Source organism: Triticum urartu, chromosome 4A, assembly GCF_056163025.1.
Source record: "Triticum urartu cultivar PI428250 chromosome 4A, HENAU_Tu73, whole genome shotgun sequence".
Taxonomy (NCBI): Eukaryota; Viridiplantae; Streptophyta; class Magnoliopsida; order Poales; family Poaceae; genus Triticum; species Triticum urartu.
This window is the reverse complement of record NC_141876.1, coordinates 288,323,534-288,351,140: the sequence shown is the minus strand read 5'-3', so window position 1 is coordinate 288,351,140 and position 27,607 is coordinate 288,323,534.

The window sequence follows — 27,607 nt, the reverse complement described above, 5'->3', positions numbered from 1 at the left end:
GAGGATTCACAGTCCTCAAGTGTAATAAGTCTTCAGATCACACAGACAGGAAGACTTAAGTGATGCCTAACACTCTTTGGCTCTGGGTGTTTAGGGCTTTATCCTCCCAAGGAATTCTCTCTCAAAGGCTTCGAGGTGGGTTGCTCTCTGAGCAGCCAACCGTTTATGGTTGTAGGGGGTGGGCTATTTATAGCCACTAGGCAACCCGACCTGATTTGTCCAAAATGACCCTGGGTCGCTAAGGAACTGACACGTGTTCCAACAGTCAGATTTCAAACACACACACGAAAACTTTACTTGGGCTACAAGCAAAGCTGACTTATCCAACTCTGAATAAGATTTGCTCTCATAGTCTTCACTCGAAGGCATAGGATTTTGGTTAAGCATCACTTCAGTCATTCTGACTGGTTTTCTTGGACCCCACTTAACAGTATGGTGGTTCCTATGACTCAACAAAGAAGAAAAAGAATGACGAAACAACTAAGTCTTCGTGCTCCATAGTCTTCACACGATGTCTTCTCTTGTCATAGTCTTCAATGTGAATGTCTTCACATACCACCTTTGACTTTGATGTCTTCATACATTTTTAGGGGTCATCTCTGGTAGCAAAACCGAATCAATGAGGGACTTCTACCTGTGTTATCCTGCAATTCTCACAAACACATTAGTCCCTCAACCAGGTTTGTCGTCAATACTCCAAAACCAACTAGGGGTGGCACTAGATGCACTTACAATCTCCCCCTTTTTGGTGATTGATGACAAACTGGTTGAAGTTTTCAACGGGGAATAAAATATGTGAAATTGTAAAGGATAAGGTATTGTCTTCATAAGTTGCAAAGGCTCCCCCTGAAGATGTGCATATAAGTACTTTGCTCTTGGAATGCAAATGCACATGGCAGGTTGTACTTGTGGAGTTCCTCTTCAACCTATGATGACAATTCATCATGCATGATATGATGTAACGAAGATAATGACATTCATAATGGAAAATGGACGTCTGCAAAATGACCTAAGTGCGGAATTTATCATCGCACATGTGGAATTTATCATCGCATCACAGAATAGCAAATAAGTAGCAGGCGACCATCGAGTTTAAGTGTTACAACTCAAAGAACCAAATGTATCGAAAAGCAAGAGTTGTAAACACTTGGCAAAAGTAGCACAGGGTAAAGCAACCACCCATATGGACCCGCTTGAAGACTATCAAGTCATATGCTTCTCCCCTTTTTTTCAGTAAGGACCAAAAAGGTTTGAAGACATAGAGCGCCTACTCGTTCCCATGAGGTGCAGGCGAGGCAGCAGGGTTGTCGTTGAGGTCCGGTGGTGGAGAAGAACTTGGTGCAGTGTCGACACGCGCTGAAGTTGGAGGAGGTGAAGTTGCATCATCTTGGTCATCGATGACTTTGGCATTCACTGTCGCAGCTGAGGACGAATAGTCAGAGTCTTCAAGTGAGGGAGTCCGACGCAAGTGAGCATTCCTGGGAGGAGTTGAGTCAAACTTGAACCGTTTGGTGAAGCCATCATCTTGTAGATAAGCTTCAGCACTAAGTAATGTCAAACTCTTCCACGACCTCCGACAGGTTTCATGAGTGACAAAGGCATTCTTGGTGGCAAGATTGCGAATGCGGTTGACATCCACCAAGAGGCTTTGCATCTGACACTTAAGCCAGTCGTGATGTTTGTCCTGTTTCTGGTGTAGCGCGACGAGAAGCTCTCGGTCATTTAGGACACGAGATCGCCTTTGAGGCCTTTGTGCAATGGTGCTACCTGTGGCGTCAGTTTGAGCGCGAGGAGCACGTGTGTTGCCAGTAAGGGGATAAACACGAGAAACTGTTGGAACTCCTTCAATAGGCTGGGTGAAGCTTTGGTGATCAACATTGTGAAGATAAATGGGATCCTTAGCCGGCTCTGGGTAAATAGCTTCAACTGATAGATCAACCTCTGGCAAGAATATGAGATGATTGCGCGCAGACGGCTGACAGTTGAAGGCAGAGTGACGCTTGATAAGATGCATGACCCATGGAGCATAGAATTTCAACCCAAAATGTCGGAGCCAGATGCAACCAACTGCCTGATGAAGAAGTCTTGAGAATTGAAGCTAATGCCATTGAAAATATAGAAAACCAAAGTCTTGATTGCTCCTTCAAGCTTCGCTGCAGATGAGTGTCCTTTGACAGGCCATAGAGTCTTCCTGATGATATGGTAAATGGTGTGAGGCAGGTACTCTAGGTCTTCAACAAAGAACTCAGATGGGTATTCAGCGTCGTTAGGAAGAGGCTTCATCATGCTCAGCATTTGACTCATGTTGGGTTCTGGCTTCTAAAAAATGCTTTCCAAGGCATTCTGGTGTTGTTGACGACCTGGTTCATAGTATTCACCAGGAGTGGGCAAGCCTGTGAGCTCAATGATATCAAGAGCTTTGGCTTCATGATGGACATTGCCTGTCATCCACTCAAGGACCCAAGTCTTTGGATCCCTGTTGTAACCTCGAATGTGAAGAGATGCATAGAACTGTAGCAGAAGCTCTTCATTCCAGTGTTCCTTATCTGTGACAAACTGAAGCAGTCCAGCATTTCTGAAGCAACCCAACGCTTCTTCAAGGAAGGGCAGGCCAGCTATAGCTTCAGAGTCGAGGCGCATAAGTGGAAATATGCGCCCTTGATTGTATAGGACGCAAGAATAGTAGCTGCGCTGCTGATAGCTCCAGAACCAATCTGATGAAATGCGAGGTTTGGTATAAGGGTTCTTGGCGCTATTGAAGAAGGTGTTATGTGCCACGAAGCCTTTCACATTGAAGACCCCAGGTGAAGTTGCAGTGCCTGGGAATCGTGGAAGTCTTGGCTTGGGCTTTTAGACTTGAGGTCTGTACTCGACATGATATTCAAATTGTGGACCCGCAGCAGGCGGAGGAACCAGAATGGGCCATCGGACCATAACAGGCTAACCACGGTCAAATGCCAGCTCAATTGTATGAGGTCTTGGAGGGGGGACATGAGCATTGGCATTGTCATTGACATGAGCTTCAGGGGCCACATTTGCTTCAGGTGCTTGTACCTCAGGTGCTTCAGTATTGGCTTCGGGTGCTGCAGTGGCTTCAGGCGCATGGACTTCTGGCACCGCAGTAGCTTCAGGCGCCGCATTAGCTTCAGCCATGACAACGTCATTGGCTTCAGCGGTGATGTTGGTGGCCGCCTCAGGATTGTTAACCTCCACTTCAGAGGCTGGAGGGTCGGACACGTTCTCCTCGAGAACAACATCTTGGTGGGACGGGGTGTAGCAACTCTGTCTGCTTCAACTCTTGGTTCTTCTTCTTCATCGGCTGATGCAGCCGGAATATCTTCACCCATTTTGGCTTCCGACTCAGATACGTGCATAGTGGGAGTGACTTTGGGCCTTGGTCCTTTGCGAAGCCTGTGTAATGCTAGTGACGCTTGCGGAGATGGAGTGTGCTGGGCCTCAAAGTCATCGTCATCTTGTGATGGTGAGGTAGCTTGCGGTTGGGGAGAACTTGGAGTGTCTTGCCGTTGTGGGTGATCAGCCCATGATGCATCCTAAGCAGTTGGCGTCAGAGGACGACCAATGCTGATGAGTTCGCTGTGTGTGAGCACAGGCGATGATACCAATTGGTGCTCGATATGAGGTAGGACTTCATCATCTTCAACATTGTCGTGAGGACCAATGTCTTCAGCTGCGGTGGGGTCAACAGCTGGATTGTCTTCAGTGTCAGGAACCTCTGGGGAAGCAGGCTCATGAACTATCACTTGGCGCTCTAGATTTTCAGACGCAGGACAAGCCACTGAGATTGGCTCGACCTCAAGGGGCTCTGTGGGAGCAGCCCGATCTCTCTTCTTGGTTTTGCGTTTCTTGGTTGGAGGAGCATCATCAGTGTTGCCCCTGGTTTTGTGCTTTCTAGCTTCAGCTTCAGCTGCCCTTGTTTTCTTCAGTTCTGAAGCCATTGTGGGGACCTTAGGCTTCGAGCCTGTCATACTGGCTGGGAAGACAATTGGATGTACTTCATGCCTTGGTGCTTCGGGTTCTGCCACAGCTGGCTTCTTATTCTTCTTGGCCGCCATTTTGGGGTCGATGCCTGGTCGCCCCAAGTCCTTGCGCTTTTCAGCTTCATTGTATCCTTGGACACATTTAGCAGCAAGATCCTTCATACGCTCATGAGAACCTTTGGCTTCTTCGCGTTTGGTTCGGAATGCTTCCTTAAGCTCATGCATCATGGTCTGGAAGTTCTGAATGTCTTCAACATTGAGCTTGGCCATGTGCTTCTTGAACTGAGCCTTTTCATAATCTATCTTATGCTTCAGCTCAACAATCTTCTGACCTAGAGCTAGCTTAGCAGCAATGGCTCCGTGGAAGGCGACGCTGAGGCCAATGGGAAGCTGAAGATCATCAAAGCTAACATTTGGGCTGTCAAACCACTCATCAATGAATGTGTTGATGATTTCAACATCAAAGAGAGGAAGGTCATTGAACATTTCTGCCTCTTGCTTGCTCTTGATCAACTGCTCAAGAGCGTCATCTCCAAGATCGTCGTCACTGGACAGATCAATGGCGTCATTCTCATTTCGCAGAACAACAGCAGGGGTCAGTGCTTGGCTGGTGGGTTGCATGGGCATCTTCACTTTGGAGGGCTTGGAGATGCGTGACAGATCTTCAGACTGCACACTGTGTTCAGGAGGTGCAGTGGCCAGAGGCTTCACCCGTGAGACCTTTTGTGCAGGGGCAGGCTTTGAAGCTTTAGGCTTCTTCAGCTTATTTGGCTTTGATGGTGCAGGTGCTTCGTCAGATTCAGCATCGTCTGCAGGTTGATCCATGACTGCGCCTTGAACCATAATATGAGTGATGAGACCTTCCAGGTTGTAGAAGGGCCCAACAAGATTGGGTTCAGCTTCGTGTGAGCCATCGGCACGAGGAGCAGAGGGACCTGGGTTGAAGTCTAATCCCCGCAACTTCTTGTTTTCTTTGGCTGATTTCCTGGCAAACTGAAGGTTGCGCTTGAACAGATTGTCGTCACGACACCATAGCAATGACGATGGGTTTGCATCTGCAGGATGAGGTCCACGGACCATGCAGGGATAGAAGCCTTGTTCCATGGCTTCAGCTCTGGACCTGGGTTGAAGATTTTTGTATAGGATGTCTCCCCACGGTCGCTTGATGGCATTCTTCTCAGCATACTCCTGGGTCACGAACCTGTACTTGAACCACTGTTTTGCCCAATATCTTTGAATCCATTGAATTCGAGTTTTCGGATGATTGTAGTCCTCCTCCGGATCTGTCTTGTACATCTCATAGAGGTCTGGAGGCAAATCTCTTGAGGTGTTGCCACAATGCTGCCTGCCACCCTTCCTTGCAGATTTTACTGGTGCCATGAAGTTTAGACTGAAAGGCTTCAAAACTGTCAAAGTCTTCCGTCTACTAGTCAGACAAGAACTGGCTTCAGGGGAATTTATACGATGCTGTCAAATGAATGTAGACTATGAGAACCAAGGGATTCTCCCACGGACATGTACCTGTGATAGCATTAAGGTGCGAGGGAAGGGGAAGAGGTCATATGCATTCTCAGAAGCTTTTGAAGATAAATCAGTTTAGAAGACATTGACCTCACAGTGCGAAGACATTCACTCATAGATAGAGAGTTGGTTCTAGATTTGTATGAATCCACGAATAAGTACAAGTGAGGAATCTAACTACTTTGTGAAGCATAAGTGAACATACTAGGCATATTATGAGATGTAGTATGAAATAGATCCAACTTGTGTGAGTAGAATCTGCTTGTGGTAGAAAAGGATGAATCTATCGGATCAAAGGGACCATAAAAAGGAGGTTTTATTTACCACACGAGGAACTGCTAGACGGAGTGGGAGAGGAGGTCGAGCAGTTCGATCTTCCGTGCCCTAACTTGGCGACGGAGGACACCTACGGCGACGGCGGAGAAGACGATGTCCGCGGTCGGCGTGAAGACGACGTCGGTGAGGTCGCGGCAGCGAAGCGCTTCGTCGCCGGCGTCGTCGAGGGCTAGTGGTGGCGCTAGGGTTTGTGTGAGAGTGGAAGAAAGGATAATGACTGGGGTGAGGCGTGTATATATAGGGACAGGGACGGCACAATGTTATTACACAGGTGCCCCTGGCGGTTCACATCTGAACGACATGTGGCTATCCTGCAACACATCGGAGGTTGTTCCACGTTCCCACGCATGCCTGAATAGTCGGGTGGTTGTTCCCACTTCTCCGAGTTTCAGGTGAAAGGATTTAGCATTGAAAATGGATTAATATTTGTCTCTGTGTCTTCTGCTGACAAGGATACAGAGAAGACATTTTGACAGTGTCAATAGAATGCATATGATTTGGATAGATAGACTTAGGAAAGAAGCATGAGGGGTCAGGGTCCTATCACATTCACTTAGTTCAAAAGATTCAGCAAGAAGCCATAGCTATAAGTGAATGTTGTAGAGGACAGAAACCAAATCAGTATGTTGAAGATAAACATGAGGTTATGTTAACATTTAAGACAAACAGAAAGCGAAGACTTTGCAAATGTAACCCCGTGTGAGAAACACTTATTAGGGAAGAATTTTGTGGTGGCGTTACCCACCGTATAGGAAGTATTAGACCCAGATACGGCGCACAATTTTCGTGGCGCTCTGAAGTCAAATTCCATGTTAATGTATTCACACTTATAATGCAAGTCTTCATTGATTGAAGACATACGTTACTTCGTGTGTTGCACATCTAAGTCATCAACATGCACAAGTGTTAGGAAGTGTGCCTGATCACAGGACATTTGAGGATTCCAAGATATTTAGCTCACACCGTAACTTGCAAAACCTCTTCTCATCCAAGGGCTATGTGAAGATATCTGCCAATTGCTCTTCAGTGTTGACGTGTATGATATCAATATCTTCCTTCATAACATGATCTCTGAGAAAGTGATGACGAATTTCAATGTGCTTTGTCTTCGAGTGCTGAACCGGGTTGTTGGCAATCTTGATGGCGCTCTCGTTGTTGCAGTAGAGTGGCACTTGCTTCAGATGAATGCCATAGTCGTTGAGTGTTTGCTTCATCCATAGAAGCTGAGCACAGCAAGATCCAGCAGCAATGTATTCAGATTCAGTAGTGGAGAGAGATACACAGTTCTGCTTCTTTGAAGACCAACATACAAGTGATCGTCCCAGAAAATGACATGTGCCTGATGTAGACTTGCGATCCACCTTGTCACCAGCATAATCAGCATCCGAGAATCCAACTAGATCAAACTCTGAGCCCTTTGGATACCATAATCCTAGTGTTAGGGTGTGAGCCAAATATCTAAGAATTCGCTTCACAGCTAAGTGATGTGATTCCTTTGGTGCCGCTTGGAACCGGGCACACATGCAAACACTAAGCATGATATCTGGCCTAGATGCACATAAATAAAGCAAAGAACCAATCATGGAGCGGTATACCTTTTGATCAAACTCTTTACCATTGTCGTTGTGATCCAGATGGTGTTTGGCTGGCATTGGCGTCGTGTAGCCTTTGCAGTCTTGCATTCCAAATTTCTTAAGGCAATCTTTGAGGTATTTCTCTTGAGATATGAAGATGCCATTGCGTTGCTGACGTATTTGAAGACCAAGGAAGAACTTCACCTCACCCATCATGGACATCTGATATTGCTCTTGCATCATATATCCAAACTCTTTACTGTATTTTTGGTTAGTGCAGCCGAAGATAATGTCATCCACATATATTTGGCACACAAACAGTTCACCATCATATGTCTTCGTGAAGAGAGTGGGATCTAGGGAACCAGGTTTGAAGCCTTTGCTCTTCAGGAAGTCTTTGAGTGTGTCATACCAAGCTCGAGGGGCTTGTTTAAGGCCATACAGTGCCTTGTTGAGTTTGTAGACCATGTCAGGATGTTTTGGATCTTCAAAGCCAGGCGGTTGTGCAACATACACTTCTTCTTCAATCTTTCCATTGAGAAAAGCGATCTTCACATCCATTTGATACAGAAGAATGTTATGATGATTTGCATAGGCCAACAGTATGCGTATAGCTTCAAGCCTAGCCACAGGAGCAAATGTTTCATTGAAGTCAATTCCTTCAACTTGAGTGTATCCTTGAGAAACGAGACGAGCTTTGTTTCTGACAACTTGACCATGCTTATCTTGCTTGTTGCGATATATCCATTTAGTGCCTATTATATTGTGCTTACGAGGATCAGGACGCTTAACTAGTTCCCATACATTATTCAACTCAAACTGTTGAAGCTCTTCTTGCATAGCTTGAATCCATTCAGGTTCCATGATGGCTTCATCAACTTTCTTGGGTTCAGATATTGAGACAAATGCGAAGTGCCCACAGAAATTTGCTAGCTGTGTTCCCCTTGAACGAGTGAGTGGACCTGGTGAATTGATGCTATCAATTATTCTCTCAATATGTACTTCATTTGCAGCACGAGGATGAACAGGACGAAGATTTTGCTCTTGCTGATCATTGTCATTGTTAGAAGGATTGTCGTTAGGCTGAGCATTGTCTTCAGGTTGATCTGGTGCAGAGATGATGAGTTCCTCTTCAGGCTGAGCTTTAGACGGTATGATTTCTCCAGTTCCCATGAGTTTGATGGTTTCACTAGATGGAGCTTCATCTAGCACATTTGGCAGGTGCTCTCTTTGCAAGCCGTTAGTCTCATCAAACCGCACATCCACAGTTTCAACCACTTTATAGTGAAAGAGGTTGAAGACTCTGTAGGAGTGCGAATCCTTTCCATATCCAAGCATAAAACCTTCATGTGCTTTCGGTGCAAATTTCGAAGTGTGATGTGAATCCTTGATCCAGCACCTGGCACCAAATACTCTGAAGTAACTGGTGAAGATAAACACGGTTGATGATATGGCATGCAGTATCAATGGCTTCAGGCCAAAACTTTCTTGGAGTCTTGTATTTATCAAGCATCGTCCGGGCCATCTCAATAAGAGTTCTGTTCTTGCGTTCCATGACGCCATTCTGCTGCGGCGTGTACGGAGCTGAGAATTCATGAGTGATGCCCAAAGTGTCAAGATAAGTGTCTAGGGCAGTGTTCTTGAATTCAGTGCCATTGTCACTTCTAATGTGCTTGATCTTGACGCCATAGTTGTTCATGGCTCGATTGGTGAAGCATCTGAACACATCCTGCTCTTCAGTGTTGTAGAGGATTATATGCACCCAAGTATATCTTGAATAATCATCAACAATGACAAATCCATAGAGACAAGCAGTAGTAGTAATTGTTGAGTAGTGAGTGGGACCGAAGAGGTCCATGTGGAGCAGTTCGAAGGGTTGAGTCGTTGTCATGATTGTCTTCGAGGGATGCTTGGACCTCGTCATCTTTCCTGCTTCACAGGCACCGCATAAGTGATCCTTCTTGAACTTGACGCCCTCGATGCCTATGACATGCTTCTTCTTTGCAACTTCCTCATGCCAACATGCCCTAGCCTCCGATGCCAGAGCCAGCATTCTGTAGCTTTTTCTAGAAGACATACGGCAAGTTGTGGTCCTGCTGAGAAATCTACCATGTACAAATCATCTTTCCGATACCCTTCAAAGACTAGAGACTTGTCAGATTCCATTAGAACAAGGCAACGATATTTTCCAAATATCACAATCATGTTTAAATCGTAAAGCATTGAGACAGACATTAAGTTGAAACCAAGGGATTCAACAAGCATTACTTTATCCATGTGTTGATCCCTCGAGATTGCAACTCTACCTAGACCCAATACCTTGCTTTTACCAGTATCAGCAAATGTGATGTGACTCTTGTCAGATGGACGTAAAGTTGAGTCCATGAGAAGACTTCGCTTGCCAGCCATGTGATTAGTACACCTACTATCAATAATCCATTCTGAAGCAGCTGGTGTCATACCCTACAGTGCAGTTAGGGGGATAGGCTTCACGAAGAGAATTGTGAAGCATAAACATTTGACGAGCAAGTGGATTATGATAGCTTAGATCGAGGTTAGGACTGATAGGGCAAGTAGCAAGCGACTCAGGAACAAAATACATAATAAGACCATTTGGGCATTTGATCTTGCACCCTACAAGATGTTTAAGGTCCCCAGCAATTGCTTCAGACGAATTTGATTTTTGGCTGGAGACCCTTCCCTGCAAAAGAGAGTTAAGCTTTCTTAGCCACCCACATCTTCAAGGGTGGCTTCGAAGCAATGAGTCTAAGTGTAGCATCTGAGAACTTTGGCTTTGGAGCCCTAGCAAAAAGTCTTGCAGGTGGACAATAGTACTCATAAGAATAAGCAGAGTAGTTCTTGGTCTTATGAACATGGCGGTTTGATGAAACGCGCTCATATTCATAGGCCTGAGTATGGTTTCCCTGCAAAACATTTGCATTAGTGCGACTCAGGTGAGTCCTTTGTCTGTATGAAGCCTTTGGACTATATGAAGCCTGTGGTCTGGGGTTTGTCTTCTTCACTTGTGGTGTCATGAGGACATTCACAGGAAGATTCTCCAACAACTTTTTCGGCACCCAGACTTTCTTCATAGGTGGCCCATACCTGCAGTTAGTACCAATATACCTGGAAAACACTTCACCATTATGATTCTTAAACAGTTTATAGTTTGGATCAAAGGATTCATCAATAACAATGGGATTAGCACAAGTGAAGCCACACAGGGTGGATGGATTCACTGAAGGTTCCTTTGCAGCAACCCATGTGGTTTTGGGGTACTGCTCAGGTTTCAAGTAAGAGCCATCAGCATTCATTTTCCTTTTGAACCCAAGACCCTCTTTCCTAGGGTTTCGGTTCAGGATCTGCCTTTTGAGGACATCACATAGTGTCTGATGCCCTTTGAGACTTTTGTACATCCCTGTTTCAAGCAATGTCTTCAACCTAGCATTTTCATCAACAATAGCAGCGGTATCCTCAGCAGAGGGGTTAGTTACCACATCAACAGTTGAAGATATTGCAATAGTAGCAGCAGTAGAACATCCAGCAACATAAGTAGCATTGTCACGCTCAATGCATTTAAGACATGGTGGTTCAAATCCTTCCTGAGAGGAACTGATCTTTTTGGCGCGAAGTGACTCGTTTTCCTTTTGAAGATCTTCATGAGCCACTCTCAATTTCTCAAGATCTTGCTTCCTTTGAAGATAATCATAGGAAAGCTTTTCATGAGTTGTTGAGAGCGTTTCATGATGACTTTCAAGTTCCTCATACTTAACATGAAGATTTTTTTATGTCTTCAATTAAGGACTGAGATCGAGTCATTTCAGCGTCTAACAGGTCATCGCTTTTGTCTAACAGTTTTTGAATATGGTCCATAGCTTTCTGTTGTTCAGTTGCAATTTTAGCAAGTGTTTTGTAGCTGGGTTTGGAACCACAATCAGAGTCATCTTCACTGGATGTTTGTTAGTGAGTAGTGCGTGTGTTTACCTTGGCACCACGTGCCATGAAGTAGTAGGTGGGAGCTGAGTAGTCCTTGTCATTCGCATCGGCGTCGGTGGTGAAGCCATTGTCTTCAGTGTTGAAGATGGACTTGGCAACGTATGTTGTAGCCAGACTTACAACGCCAGAATCGGACTCCTCCTCAGACTCCACCTCCGCCTCCTCGGAATTGGACTCATCCTCTGAATCCATTTCCTTGCCAACGAACGCACGAGCCTTGCCAGATGAGCTCTTCTTGTGTGATGAAGACTTTGAGGAAGACTTGGAAGAAGACTTTGAGTATTTCTTCTTCTTCTTCTTGTCGTCAGAATCATACTCCTTGCTCTTCTTCTTCTTGTTGTTCTCATTGTCCCACTATGGACACTCAGAGATGTACTGGCCAGGTTTCTTGCACTTGCGGCATGTTCTCTTCTTATAGTCATGAGCAGAAGCTTCATCATTCCTTGAGCTTGATCGTGAAGACTTTCCGAAGCCTTTCTTCTTGGTGAATTTTTGGAACTTCTTCACAAGCATAGCAAGCTCCTTTCCAATGTCTTCAGGATCATCAGAACTGCTGTCAGATTCTTCTTCAGATGAGGAGACAGCTTTTGCCTTCAGGGCACGAGTTCGCCCATAGTTGGGACCATAGATGTCTCTTTTCTCAGAAAGTTGAAACTCATGTGTGTTGATCCTTTCAAGTATGTCAGACGGATCGAGTGTCTTGAAATCAGGACGTTCTTGAATCATCAGGGCTAGGGTGTCAAACGAGCTATCAAGTGATCTCAGGAGTGTCTTGACGACTTCATGCTTGGTGATCTCAGTAGTGCCAAGGGCTTGAAGTTCATTTGTGATGTCAGTGAGTCGATCAAACGTGAGCTAAACATTCTCATTGTCGTTTCTCTTGAAGCGGTTGAAGAGGTTGCGAAGGACACTAATTCTTTGATCTCTCTGGGTTGAGACGCTGAAAGGATTGAGAAGAGGTGTCTAGACAGGGGGTGATTAGACACTAAGTGCCAAAAGTTGCAGTTTTTAATATTCTTAAGTTTAAGTGGAGTTTAAACACAAGTTTAACAAACACAATACATATCAAGCAAGCATGCAATGAGTATATGAGCAGCGGAAAGTAAAGCATGCAACTTGCAAGAATGTAAAGAGAAGGTTTTGGAGTATTCAAATGCAATTGGAGACACGGATGTTTTTGTCATGGTTCCGATAGGTGGTGCTATCATACATCCATGTTGATGGAGACTTCAACCCACAGAGGGTAACGGTTGCGCGAGTCCACGGAGGGCTCCACCCACAAAGGGTCCATGAAGAAGCAACCTTGTCTATTCCATCATGGTCGTCGCCCACGAAGGACTTGCCTCACTAGCGGTAGATCTTCACAAAGTAGGTGATCTCCTTGCCCTTACAAACTCCTTGGTTCAACTCCACAATCTTGTTGGAGGCTCCCAAGTGACACCTAGCCAATCTAGGAGACACCACTCTCCAAGAAGTAACAAATGGTGTGTTGATGATGAACCCCTTGCTCTTGTGCTTCAAATGATAGTCTCGCCAACACTCAACTCCCTCTCACAGGATTTGGATTTGGTGGAAAGAAGATTTGAGTGGAAAGCAACTTGGTAAAGGCTAGAGATCAAGATTCATATGGTTGGAATGGAATATCTTGACCTCAACATAAGTGTAGGTGGTTCTCTCTCAGAAAATGTGTATTGGAAGTGTAGGTATATTCTGATGGCTCTCTCCACAAATGAAGAGTGGGTGAAGGGGTATATATAGCCTCCACACAAAATCTAACCGTTACACACAATTTGCCAAACTCGGTGGGACCGAATGGTTAAACTCGGTCGGACCGATTCAGCAAACCTAGTGACCGTTAGGATTTTCGGTGGGATTGAGATGCAACTCGGTAGGACCGATATGGTTAGGGTTAGGGCATAACGTAATCTCGGTGTGACCGATTACACAAACTCAGTGGGAACGATTTTGGTAATAAGCTAACCAGAGAGTTGGTCAGGCAAACTCGGTGAGACCGATTACACAAACTCGGTGGGACCGATTTTGGTAATAAGCTAACCAGAGGGTTTGCATTGTAATCTCGGTAGTACCGATTGCTCAAACTCGGTGAGACCGATTTTGGTAATGGACATACACAGAGAGATTACAATCCCATCTCAGTGAGACCGAGATCCCTATCGGTGAAACCGATTTGCTAGGGTTTGTGGTAGTGGCTATGACATCTGAAACTCGGTGGCGTCGGATAGATAGAATCGGTGGGGCCGAGTTTGACTTTTGATTTAGGTCATATGTGGATGTGGGAAGGTAGTTGAGGATTTTGGAGCATATCACTAAGAATTTTGAGCAACCAAGCCATTAAGCAACACCTCATCCCTCCTTGATAGTATTGGCTTTTCCTATAGACTCAATGTGATCTTGCATCACTAAAATATAAAATGTAGAGTCTTGAGCTTCAAGCTTGAGCCAAACTTTTTGTCCTTAGAATTTTGAGGGATCCACTTTCCTCATCCATGCCATGCCATTCATTGAGCTTTTCCTGAAACATACTAGGTAAAAGTGTTAGTCCAACAAGAGATATGTTGTCATTAATTACCAAAACCACCCAGGGAGCACTTGTGCTTTCAATCTCCCCCTTTTTGGTAATTGATGACAACATACATCAAAGCTTTAGATAAACATATAGAGAATAGCAAGTAAAGCTTTGGAAAGACATGTAACATGCATAGGCTCCCCCTAAATGTATGCAATCATGTGAATATTGAATATAGGAGCATGTGAATGTGTAAACATGATAGAGTAAGCAATGTGTTACATGTATCTTGGCTATATGCATCAGAGCAAATGATGTGAATGTGAGAAATGTACCTTCATGCTCATGAGTCCTTCTTGCAAACAATATGTACATCAGCAAGAACTTCTCATTCACATGACTGTGATGCATATACTTACCTTGTGGTCTTGAGTTGGCTTAGGATGGGATGAACTTGCGCAAACAAGGTTAAATAACACAGATACACCTACTGACCAGAGCAAGCAAGAGAAACCACAAGAGAACCAAGACTGGGATGACATGTAGAGTGAGTACTAAGTACCACATTGGATATAGACATGTCCCCAAAGGTAAAGATATGCAATAAAATCAGAGATTTCCTTCCCTTAGATGTCTTGCTCCCCCTGAATCTGCATGGGATATTGGGAGAAGATAGGGAACGGAAAATCAGAGCAACAAAAAAACAACAAAGCTTGAGCTAAAGCAAGCAACCAAACATGTCTTTCCCCTCTTAAAGACATGTGACATCTCTCCTCTTGAACACCAAGCATCTGGGGTCTTTGATGATATTACTTTCTCCTAGTTGAGAAACTCTCTCCCCCTGAGTATTCTCTCTTTCTCCCCCTATAGGAAGGATTAAGCTTTGATGTGATCTCTCTCTCCCCCTTTGACATCAATTTCCAAGAAGGGCTCTTCTAGACATGTGATACAAATGGGTTGGTCCTCGAGTCACAGAGCAAAGCAGCATGTCTAATATGATGCTGGTAGAGGACAAGAATCATTGAGTGGAGCTGGAGCAAACACAAATCAGAAATAAGTGGCAAGTTGGTTTTCCTGTGGTGGAATCGGTGACTCCGAGTTGTGTGCTTCGGTTGCACCGAAAGATTTCGGTTGGGCCGAAGAGAACAAACCGGTGTGACCGAGTTCATTAGAGAGAAACCACTTGTCACCTCAGCTCACTAGACAAGTAAGATCTCACAAGGATATGCAAGGAATTTACTGAAAGATTTGCAATGAATTGGATGCAGAAAATGCAGAAAAAAACGGAAAGAAAAGAAACTAAAAGTTCTAGATGAATTTTTTTTTTGAAAGGGGAAGCAAATATGCAAATGCAAAAGCACGGAGAAACACTAGAGAACTTCATCTAGAAATGGTCGGTGACAAAGTCACCTATGTTAGAGTATGTTGACTTAGGAGTCAAGTGAGAGCACTTGATCATAGGTCATACTCATCGTTTAAGCTCAAAATGGGGTTACCATTTTTCGTTTAAGCATCTTGATGTATTCACATCTTGTCGAGTTGCTTTGACTCATGACTTGGAGTAAAGCTTCTCTAAGATGGAATAACATACCTTGGGTGGTGGTGTTGATCTTGCACATGTAGTTGAACTTGAGTGGGTTGCTCAAGATTGATGTAGTTCATCAAGAGTTGGGAGCACCACTTGGAGTTTGAGTTCATCTACCTACATGGGTTAGCTTTGCAAGGAAGAGCACTTGTGTATCCAAAATGATAATCATGAGACTCAACATAGAATTTGCCAAAGGATATGTTTGAATGGTTTCGTGCTTCCTTGTCTTCAACCATCATTGTGTAGAGACTTGGTGATGTAGAGATTGCTCAAGATGTGAGTGAGTTGCAATCTCATAGATTTAGATTCAACCAAGTACCTACACGGGTTAGATAACATGCAAGGTACAAATATATCCAAGACATATGAATAGCATCATAAGAGAAATATCGAGGATTAGTCATAGGCTCATGCCCCGCATGTATCAAATGGAGTTGCTACTCCAAGTTTGAAGCGTCAATGATGTTCAATTCACCTCTCAACCTGCAAAACACTTTCTCATCAAGTGGTTTAGTGAATATATCCGCCAATTGCTTATCGATGCGAACATGCTTAAGGTTAATGTCCCCTTTTGCAACATGATCTCGAATGAAATGATGACGAACTTCAATATGCTTAGTTCGAGAATGTTGCACGGGATTGTGAGCAATATTAATAGAACTTTCATTGTCACATAGCAATGGAACATGTTTCACATATATCCCATAATCTTTAAGAGTTTGGGTCATCCAAAGTAATTGAGCACAACATGAACCAGCGGCAATGTATTCCGCTTCGGCGGTGGATAAGGATACCGAGTTTTGTTTCTTGGAAGACCAAGACACAAGAGATCTACCAAGGAATTGACAAGTTCCCTAAGTGGATTTTCTATCAACCTTGTCTCCGGCATAGTCCGAATCGGAGTAGCCAACAAGATCAAAAGAGGACCTCTTAGGATACCAAATGCCAAAATTTGGTGTATGGATTAGGTATCTCACTATCCTTTTCACAGCCTTGATATGACACTCTTTAGGAGCAGCTTGATATCGTGCACACATGCACACACTTATCATAATATCGGGACGAGAGGCACATAGATATAACAATGAACCAATCATAGAGCGATAAACCTTTTGATCAACCAGTTCACCATCTTTGGTCAAATCAAGATGTCCACTAGTAGGCATGGGTGTAGTCATACCTTTGCATTCTTGCATATTGAACTTCTTAAATAAGTCCTTGGTGTACTTCATTTGAGAGACAAAGGTACCTTCCTTAGTTTGCTTGATTTGCAAACCGAGAAAGAATTTTAGTTCACTCATCATAGACATATCAAACTTCTCCGACATTAGCTTTCCAAACTTCTCACTAAAATGAGGGTTTGTTGAACCAAATATGATATCATAAACATAAATTTGGCACATAAATAGTTCTCCATTAACCCTTTTAGTAAAAAGATTAGAATCAATTTTACCAATTTCAAAGCCTTTTTCAATACGGAACTTGGTCAAGCATTTATACCATGCTCTAGGAGCTTGTTTAAGACCATAAAGGGCTTTGTGAAGTTTGTAAACATGATTAGGTTTCTTAGGATTGACGAAGCCGGGTGGTTGCTTAACATAAACTTCCTCCTCAATTTTGCCATTTAGAAAAGCACTTGTAATGTCCATTTGGTACAAGGTGATATCATGGTGATTAGCATAAGCAAGTAAGATGCGAATGTACTCAAGTCTAGCAACGGGAGCATATGTCTCACCATAGTCCATACCTTCAACTTGTGTGTAGCCTTGGGCGACGAGACGTGCTTTGTTGCGAACCACTTGTCCATCTTCATCTTGCTTGTTGCGAAACACCCATTTGGTACCAATGATATTGTGGTTGTTGTCGGGCTTCTCGACCAATGTCCACACTTGATTTCTTTCAAAGTTGTGTAGATCTTCATGCATAGCATTTATCCAGTCCGGATCCTCCAATGCTTCTTCAACCTTCATAGGTTCAATGCTAGAGATGAATGAGTAATGTTCACAAAAGTTAGCTAAACGAGTTTTAGAGCGAGTGATTCTCTCGGTTTGGATATCATTGTAGATTTGCTCGACGGGATGATCCTTAGCAATTCTTGCTCGAACTCGTGAAAGCTTTTGCTTGGGTCGGGGTGGAACATCCTCTTCATCTTGTGCTTCTTCTTAGCCTTCTTCATTGTTGACGTTGTCTTTCTCTTGTCGTGGTGGAGAAGGAGGTTGTTGATGTTCATCTTGGTGCGCTTCCTCGTTTTCTTCATCTTGGCGTGTCCCACTTGTGGATGCTTCCGTATCAACTCTTGGTTCACCTTGTCATGAGGTAGAAGCTTCCACTTGGACGGACGAGGTACTCTCCTTCACTTCCGTTGGACGAATCTTGCCAATGGACAAGTCTTGAATTGCTTCCGAAGGGTCTTTGTCTCCTACATCAATTGGCAATTGCTCTACTTGCGAGCCGTTAGATTCATCAAACTTCACATCTACCGTCTCTTCAACCTTTTGGGTGAAATTGTTGTAGAAACGGTAATTGTGAGAGTTTAAGCCATAACCAAGTAGGAAACCTTCATGAGATTTAGGAGCAAATTTAGAACAATGATGCTTATCAACAATGTAGCACTTTGAGCCGAATACTTGAAAGTATCCAACTTGGGGTTTGTTACCGGTGAGGAGCTCGTATGCCGTCTTGCCGAGTAGCTTGTGAAGATACAAGCGATTTGTTGCATGACAAGCTGATAGAGGTGAGGGTGTCCCGATCTTTCGATGAGATGATAACTATCGATTTGGTGGAGACGATTTTGACGATCCGACTACAAACGTGCACGACGTTGCGCCTTAGCAATCGCTAAACCAATCTCCTGAGGTTACTGACGATGCCGGAAGCACGGTCAGCCTGACCACGAAGGTCTATTCCTGCAAGCAATCGAAGAACGAGCAAGAATATGATAAAGCAATCTGAATATTGCAAATATATATGAGGTATTGATAATGGTGGGGATCCGTAAGCGGTCTTGGTCTGGTCGTTGGACACAAACGAAGTACACGAAGTTGCAATGGCTAACTTTTAACTAAACAAATCCCAAGGAAAAAGCTACTAGATGGATCTACTTATATAGGAGCAAGGGGTGGCAGCCAAGGAGGTGGGAGGATGTCCCAAGGCATCCTAAAACTAACCCTAGGTCGTACAAGGCTCACGGGCCCAAGTGGAGGTGATGCAACACCTTTGGGCTTGTAGTTTGACTCGGATTCTGCTGCAACGTCAGATTGTTTTGTCCGTAACTCAACGCTCCAGACGAATTTGAAGGTGAATCCAATTGGGTTGGAAAGACCACGAAATCTAGTTTCCAACAAAAAAAGAATCACCCAATTCGGAGTCCGTATGAAAAAGTTGTTGGCGTTTTGAGTCAGGTATGTCTATGCAGTCCGAATCTGAATCCAGAACGTGAGAGACTTGGACTCTATCTTCTCTTGGCCCAAAAGTGACGTGAGAAGGACTTTTTGAACACAACCTAAACTTCTCCTTTTCCCGTATCTTCATATGTGGATTTTACAAATGTCCCATACACCTGCAATTAGACAAAACACAAAAGTGTGTGAAGTATTTTTGTTCTGGATAACATAAATAGATTATTGAATAGTTTGCATTAGAAATCACCTGACAAATATGCATGTATGCAATATTTTTGGTCGTATCCAAGGTAGTCATGTCCTCGTCATCCTCCCCTTTTTGAAAACAAAGCCGTCCTCGGCGTTGCTTAATCTGAAATGTGGCTAACAAAAGAGACAAGGTGTACATGTTGTATATGTATATGTCATCCAGTTTAACTTCCCTTGATTTTTGCACGTATGACACATGTATACATGAGTAACTTTCATAGTTCATAAAAACTAAAGCCAAAAAATTATCACAAGAAGTAGAAGGCATGAAAATATTAGAACTCAATTTGCACATATAAGTGAAGCTCTTATTCATTTCAAAAGATTCGCAATGTTCATCATTAAACCATCCCAACTTTGGTGAATAAAACTTACTTGCATCAAATTTACATGCTACAACATGCTTAAATAAGCAAACATGCAATAAGTCATTGGACACAAAATCATCACCAAGATTGAAGGCCATATCAAAATGATTAAACATTAGTTCTTTTGCATCAATAGTTAATTCAATGGGTGCACTCAAAATTGTTGATATTTCAGTTGTTTGATCACATGACGCATTCATGACAGTAACAAGATTCTCTAAGATAGGTGGTGTGCTCAAATCAACAGGTAACTCAATACATGACGCATTCAAGTTAACTAGGCATGCATCATTCTCATGTGAAGTTATATCATCAATACCTTTACTGTTACCTTGTGGCAAAGATGTAGCTGATGCAGGTACGGACGTTGACAATGTACCATACCCTTGAGATGATGCCGCGCTCATAATCCGAGGTGCAATGATGGAGTAACCCACCGGCGGTGGTGAGCATGAACTGGAATAGTAGTTGTTGTAGTCACCTAATGCATCCTCCTGTATCTGTCTCTCAAAGGTACAAGCACGGACATACATACCAGTAATGCAACGAGGAATATACTGAAATCTTGCCTGAATATCATAGTTCAAACCACCAAAAAATCTATTCATTGTATCATTCTCAGATTCTTCTATGTCACAATGATGCATATAAGATTTGAACTCTTTGTAGTAAGCATGAACAGTGTTGTTGCCTTGTTTAAATTGTTCAAATTTGCGAAGCAATTCACGACGATAATAAGGAGGGAAAAATTGTTGTCTCATTACAGCTTTCAAAACTTTCCAAGTTGTGGGTTGGTTATCAATGTTTTTCTTACAATGTACACTCCACCAAATAGAAGCAAAATTAGTAAATGCTCTAGTGGCTGCTCGCACTCGCTCAAGTTCAGAAAAGTCATGGTGACTAAAAACTTGTTCTACTTTAAGCTCCCAAGCTATATAAGTAGTAGGATTAAATCTACCCTCAAATGACGGTAAAAAGATAACCTGACCATGTGCTTATGTGTGTTGTCCCAACTCTCGTGATGGTGAAGATGTGTCCGTCGTCCAAGAACTTCTATCTTCGGATCCTGTCATGATTAGTAGAAACAAGAAACAAAATTCAAGAATAATGTTCCTATGAACTACTAGGGTGTGGTGGTAAAGCGCTCACAGTAATGCAAATATCAATATCTTACAAGTTCTTACCAAGCAGCAGGTGGTGACAGGCAACTAGCAGGGTTAAATAACTCTGAAGATTGTGTAAAGTGATTGCCAGGGGAACGTACGTATACACGATGTAGAAATATGTGGAGCTGGGTTGGCTATATATGATAGCAAAAGATTAGCAATAATCAATTCAGAGATGCAATGTTGAATAAACGCTCAACGACGGTACTGTGCTGGTCCTAGGCTAGACCGAACTAGAGACGCGAGCCTAGAACACTAATGAGGTCACGTCGTAGCACAACTAGCATCAATGAAGGATACTAAGTAGCTCTGGACAGCAAGATATAAGTGAAGATCACAACGGCAGTAAAGATAATGATGTGAAACAACAGCCAAGCAGGATATATCAACAACTTCATCTCCAACTTTCCTCTAAAAAAGTTTGTGCCGATTTTTTTGAATTTTTTTTTCAAGAATGGGATTGACTCAAGATTTCAAACACCAAAGGAATCGCTCAATTCCGAGTTGATACGAGGAGTCAAAAAATTCGAAAACTGGCCTGACAAACTGGAATAAGCTGTGTTCATGAACTTCGGAGGACAAAAAGACGTATTTAGAAGCCGATTTTGAGGTGCCAAATATTGAACTAGATTCTTCAACTATTTAGATGCGACTCGTCGCTAGCTTTTGTTTGAGTACTCGCGGAGGCAAAACGCACTTCGTATGAGGAAGTCATGCCTGTTTTACTGAACAGTGCACAAAACAGATTCCAATCCGAATTCAACTACGAGATTGAGTCTAAAAAGATCCGAATTTTGTTTTTTTCTTCTCTCTTTTTTTTCCTCACACTTTTTTTCTTTCTCTCCTTTTTTTCTCTGACTTTTTTTCTCTTGTTTTTTCTCTCTTTTTTTCTCCCTCTTTTCAGAACAAACTAGATAAGATGCAGATTGGATCAAGCGAAGATGTGAACGATCTCAACTATTATTATGACAATGAATGGTGGGTAGCACGTGGTGGAAATTGATGGATGGGTGGTGGACAGCGGAAGAGATAATGATGCAGCGGTGGCGTGACTAATGTGAACAGAACTCAAAACTCTAAACAAACTAGACACTAAGACCAGCAACTCGACACGACGATGCAATCGATAATTCAACTATGCAAGCAATGAAAAGAAAATTGCAAAGGCTCAGACTGGCTTGGACCAAGAATGAATAGACCTAACTCTTTTTTGTGGCTTTTTCTTGGACAATAGGTAAGAAAATAAATCTAATCTAGGAAAACTGGAAATTCTCACCGAGCAACCTGAAAACTGATACCACTTGATAGAGGCGAGGGTGTCCCGATCTTTCGATGAGATGATAACTATCGATTTGGTGGAGACGACTTTGACAATCCGACTACAAACGTGCACGACGTTGCACCTTAGCAATCGCTACACCAATCTCCTGAGGTTACTGACGATGCCGGAAGCACGGTCAGCCTGACCACGAAGGTCTATTCCTGCAAGAAATCGAAGAACGAGCAAGAATATGATAAAGCAATCTGAATATTGCAAATATATATGAGGTATTGATAATGGTGGGGATCCATAAGCGGTCTTGGTCTGGTCGTTGGACACAAACGAAGTACACGAAGTTGCAATGGCTAACTTTTAACTAAACAAATCCCAAGGAAAAAGCTACTAGATGGATCTACTTATATAGGAGCAAGGGGTGGCGGCCAAGGAGGTGGGAGGATGTCCCAAGGCATCCTAAAACTAACCCTAGGTCGTACAAGGCTCATGGGCCCAAGTGGAGGTGATGCAACACCTTTGGGCTTGTAGTTTGACTCGGATTCTGGTGCAATGTCAGATTGTTTCGTCCGTAACTCAACGCTCCGGACGAATTTGAAGGTGAATCCAATTGGGTTGGAAAGAGCAAGAAATCTAGTTTCCAACAAAAAAAGAATCACCCAATTCGGAGTCCGTATGAAAAAGTTGTTGGTGTTTTGAGTCAGGTATGTCTATGCAGTCCGAATCTGAATCCAGAACGTGAGAGACTTGGACTCTATCTTCTCTTGGCCCAAAAGTGACGTGAGAAGGACTTTTTGAACACAACCTAAACTTCTCCTTTTCCCTTATCTTCATATGTGGATTGTACAAATGTCCCATACACCTGCAATTAGACAAAACACAAAAGTGTGTGAAGTATTTTTGTTCTGGATAACATAAATAGATTATTGAATAGTTTGCATTAGAAATCACCTGACAAATATGCATGTATGCAATAATTTTGGTCGTATCCAAGGTAGTCATGTCCTCGTCACAAGCTGTCTCAACCGCTTCCGCCCAAAAGTGCTTTGGCGTTTTATACTCATCAAGCATCGTTCTTGCCATCTCGATAAGAGTCCGGTTCTTCCTTTCAACAACTCCATTTTGTTGAGGTGTGTACGTAGCCGAGAACTCGTGTGAAATCCCTTCTTCGTCAAGAAAGGTGTCCACATTTGCGTTCTTGAACTCCGTTTCGTTGTCGCTCCGAACCTGTAACGCCCTCGATGCGGCTATATCTCCTACGTGTCGAAGCACGACTTAGAGGCATAACCGCATTGAACGCAATGTCGCAAGTAAGGTAATCTTCACGACAACCCATGTAAATAGATAATAAGGGGAAAGGTACATAGTTGGCTTACACTCGCCACGTCACACAAAGTATATAAATAGCATTACAATCAACAAATACACTCATGGTCCGACTACGGTACCAAAATAAAAGATCAACCCCAACAAGCGACATGGTCCCGATCGCCCCAACTGGGCACCACTACTGATCATCAGGGAAAGACGCATAGTAATGGTATGAGTCTTCGTCGAACTCCCACTTGAGCTCAAGCGCATCCTCTGGAACGGAGTCATCGGGCCCTGCATCTGGTTTGGAAATAATCTGTGAGTCACGGGGACTCAGCAATCTCGCACCCTCGCGATCAAGACTATTTAAGCTTATAGGTAAGGCAAGGTAATATGTGGAGCTGGAGCAAGCGACTAGCATTTATGGTGGCTAACCTGTTCGCAAAAGAGAGTGAGAAGAGAAGGCAAAGCGCGAACGAAGAACTATAGAACAACCTACAGCAAACATTACTCCAACACCGTGTTCACTTCCCGGACTCCGCCGAGAAGAGACCATCACGGTAACACACGCAGTTGATTCATTTTAATTAAGTTAAGGTTCATGTTATCTACAATCGAACATTAACAAATTCCCATCTGCCCATAACCGCGGGCACGGCTTTCGAAAGTTCAAATCCCTGCAGGGGAGTCCCAACTTAGCCCATCACAAGCTCTCATGGTCAACAAAGGATAAACCTTCTCCCGAGACATTCCGATCAGACTCGGCATCCCGGTTCTACTAGACAACTTCGACAAAGATAAAACAAGTCCAGCAACACCGCCCGAATGTGCCGACAAATCCCGATAGGAGCTGCACATATCTCGTTCTCAGGGCACACTCCGATAGGTCAAGCTACGAGTAAAACCAACCCTCGAGTTTCCCCGAGGTGGCCCCGCAGGCTTCCCAGTTCGGACCAACACTCAGAGGAGCACAGGCTGAGGGGGTTTAAAATAAGATGACCCTCGGGCTCTGGAAACCCAAGGGAAAAAGAGGCTAGGTGGCAAATGGTAAAACCAAGGATGGGCATTGCGGGAGGAGTTTTATTCAAGGCGAACTGTCAAGGGGTTCCCATTATCACCCAATCGCGTAAGGAACGCTAAATCCGGGGAACGTAACACCGATATGACGGAAACTAGGGCGGCAAGAGTGGAAAAAAACACTAGGCAAAAGGCCAAGCCTTCCACCCTTTACCAATTATATAGATACATTAAGATAACAAGATAATATAGTGATATCCAAACAATAAACAATGTTCCAACAAGGAACGGTCTCCAATCTTCACCTGCAACTAGCAACGCTATAAGAGGGGCTGAGCAAAGCGGTAACATAGCCAATCAACGGTTTGCTAGGACATGGTGGGTTAGAGGTTTGACATGGAAATTTGGGAGGCATGATAAGCAAGTGGTAGGTATCATAGCATAGGCATAGCAAAAGAACGAGCATCTAGCAAGCAAAGATAGAAGTGATTTCGAGGGTATGATCATCTTGCCTGCAAAGTTGTCAGAGTTGACTTGATCCTCGTAAGCACACTCAACCGGCTCCTTGTTAGCGAACTCGTCTCCCGGCTCTACCCAAACAAGACAAACAAGCAAAAGGAACACAATCAACCACGTGCAAAACTCAAACAAACATGATGCAAACATGGTATGCTATGCGGGATGCGATATGTGATGCATATGCAAGATTTGACAAGGAATGATTGAACCTGGCCTCAACTTGGAAAACCAAGAGTGCCACTGGAAAGGTGAGGTGATTTCGGTTGAAATCGATATAAAGAACACCGGAATCGGATTCACGGTTTGGAAATGGCAAGCAAAACAAATATGGCACCAGTCTGCAATAAACAGCAAGTAGCCATCTAAATGCATCAAGATAATTATGCTACAGCACTCAAACATGGCAAACAAATACATGGCAGGGATCCACTAATAAATCTTGACAAAAGATGAACACTGAGCTACGGCCAATTCATCCATTAACAGGTTCAAACAAGCATGGCAAAAGTGCAATTGATAAACAGGTTTTAGACTTAGTGAAATTAACACAAGACTAGAATTTCAGATCAGGTAGCACACTTTGGAGCATGAAAACTATATGCTACAGGAGCTTAACATGGCAAAGCAAGGCATGACATGAAGCTACTCAAATCACTTAACAAAAGTCCCTTAGTGACCTTGAGCCAAAAGGGATAAGAAAATACAATTGCAAGCATGTGAACATGGCAAAAACATAATCAGGTTACAGACTTAGAGAAAAACTGGAACATGCAAATCTGTTAACGAGTAGGCATGTTCACGAGCTCGATGCACTCAGTAAAGAGCATGGAATGACAAGCTAAGCATACACCCATCAAGAATACATATCATAGAAGCTAGACATGGCAAGAACAACAACATAGCATGCACGGATCAATAACATCCTCGGCAAAATCGCTAACGAGTAGACAATCTGCCAGGATTCACGAGATAGCAAAAGTAGAGCTCGATTGACTCAAGCTAGGATGCTCCATAAATGCAAAAAAGGACATGGATGGATAGAGCACCACAATATTAACAAATCATCCTTACTGATCATCCTAAAAAGAGGCTTGGATCACTAGGAAACAACATGAACATATGTCATATTGATAGAAATAGATCAAGGACTTAGTGAAATTTCTAAGTCCCTGAAATCAGCATTAACGAATGCACTACTTTGCAAACTTGTGCTAGTCACCACACATGTCACAAAAATACATGGATAGCACCTCTGTAAAGATGGCATGGCATATAACAAAACACATGTAGAACTCAGGAGCATATCATGCACACATTAATCATGGAAAAATGACAAATAGCTATTTGGTGCAGCAGATCTGACAATTAACTCAAATAGCTCTCTTCCAACAGCATTTCAGGCATCAAGATGAGCTCCAATGAAAATAATGCAATGAGATGAAATGATGTACTCTCTGAGACGAAAATTTTGATATGCTACACGCCCAAAACGGAGCTACGGATGCGGAGTTATAACATGATGAAAAACGCAAAATATCTAGGGTTTCGAGAAGAAAGTCAACTGATCCGAAATCTGGATCCACATCTGGCCGGGGTATTGTAGCAGCGTGGATGTCGAGGATCACCGGCCGGAGCTTCGAGGTCACCGGACTTGGGCCGAGGTCGCCGGAGGAAGGAGGATCCGGATCCGGGAGGGTCGCCGGTGCAGCGGGGTGTCGGAGGAGTTCGCTGGGACGTGCGGTGGCGCGACTGCGGCGTCCGTGCAGGCGGTGCCTCGCCGGAGCGGCGAGGCCGGTCATGGCGTGCGGCGGCGTGGAGTAGACGGTGGCATGGTGCGGCGCCGGCGAGGAAGAAGGAGGCGGAGGGCGGAGCGCTGCAGCTCGGGCCCGGTCGCGGGAGGGCCTGCCTTGGGCCCGGGCAGACCGGCGGCGATGTGGGCGCGCTTGCCCACGTGGCGCGCTGCGGTTGGGGCGGCGGCGATGTCCGTCGTGGACCGGATGTGTCCGGCGCGCGGATGGAGCGAGGCTAGGGTTTTGGGGTAGAGGAGATCCGGGAATTTCGGGAAGGAGCTATATATAGGCATAGGAGGAGCTAGGAGAGTCCAAATGAGGTGCGGTTTTCGGCCACGCGATCGTGATCGAACGCTCTAGATGATGGAGAGGGTTTTGGTGGGTTTTGGGCCAAAATGAAAGGGTTTTGGGCTGCAACACACACGAGGCCTTCTTGGTCCCTCGGTTAACCGTTGGAGCATCAAACGAAGTCCAAATGGTACGAAACTTGATAGGCGGTCTACCGGTAGTAAACCAAGGCCGCATGGCAAGTCTCGGTCCAATCCAGAAATGTTTAACCCCCACACACAAAAAGAAGATAGAAAGGACCACCGGAGGAGATAGGAGCGCCGGAATGCAAAACGGACAACGGGGAAAATGCTCGGATGCATGAGACGAACACATATGCAAATGCAATGCACATGATGACATGATATGAGATGCATGACAACGACAATAACACACGGAGAAAAAAACCCGAACCCAAGGAAATAAAATAACTTAGTGCCAGAAACGGCAAGAGTTGGAGTACATATTAGGTTAATTACATCCGGGGTGTTACAAAACTCCACAACTATGAAAGGATCTCGTCCCGAGATCTAGGACTGGAAGAACGACGGGTACTCAGAACGGAGGTGTTCCTCACGTTCCCAGGTGGCATCACGGTCGGAATGGTGTGACCACTTGACTTTGAGGAATTTGATTGACTTATTGC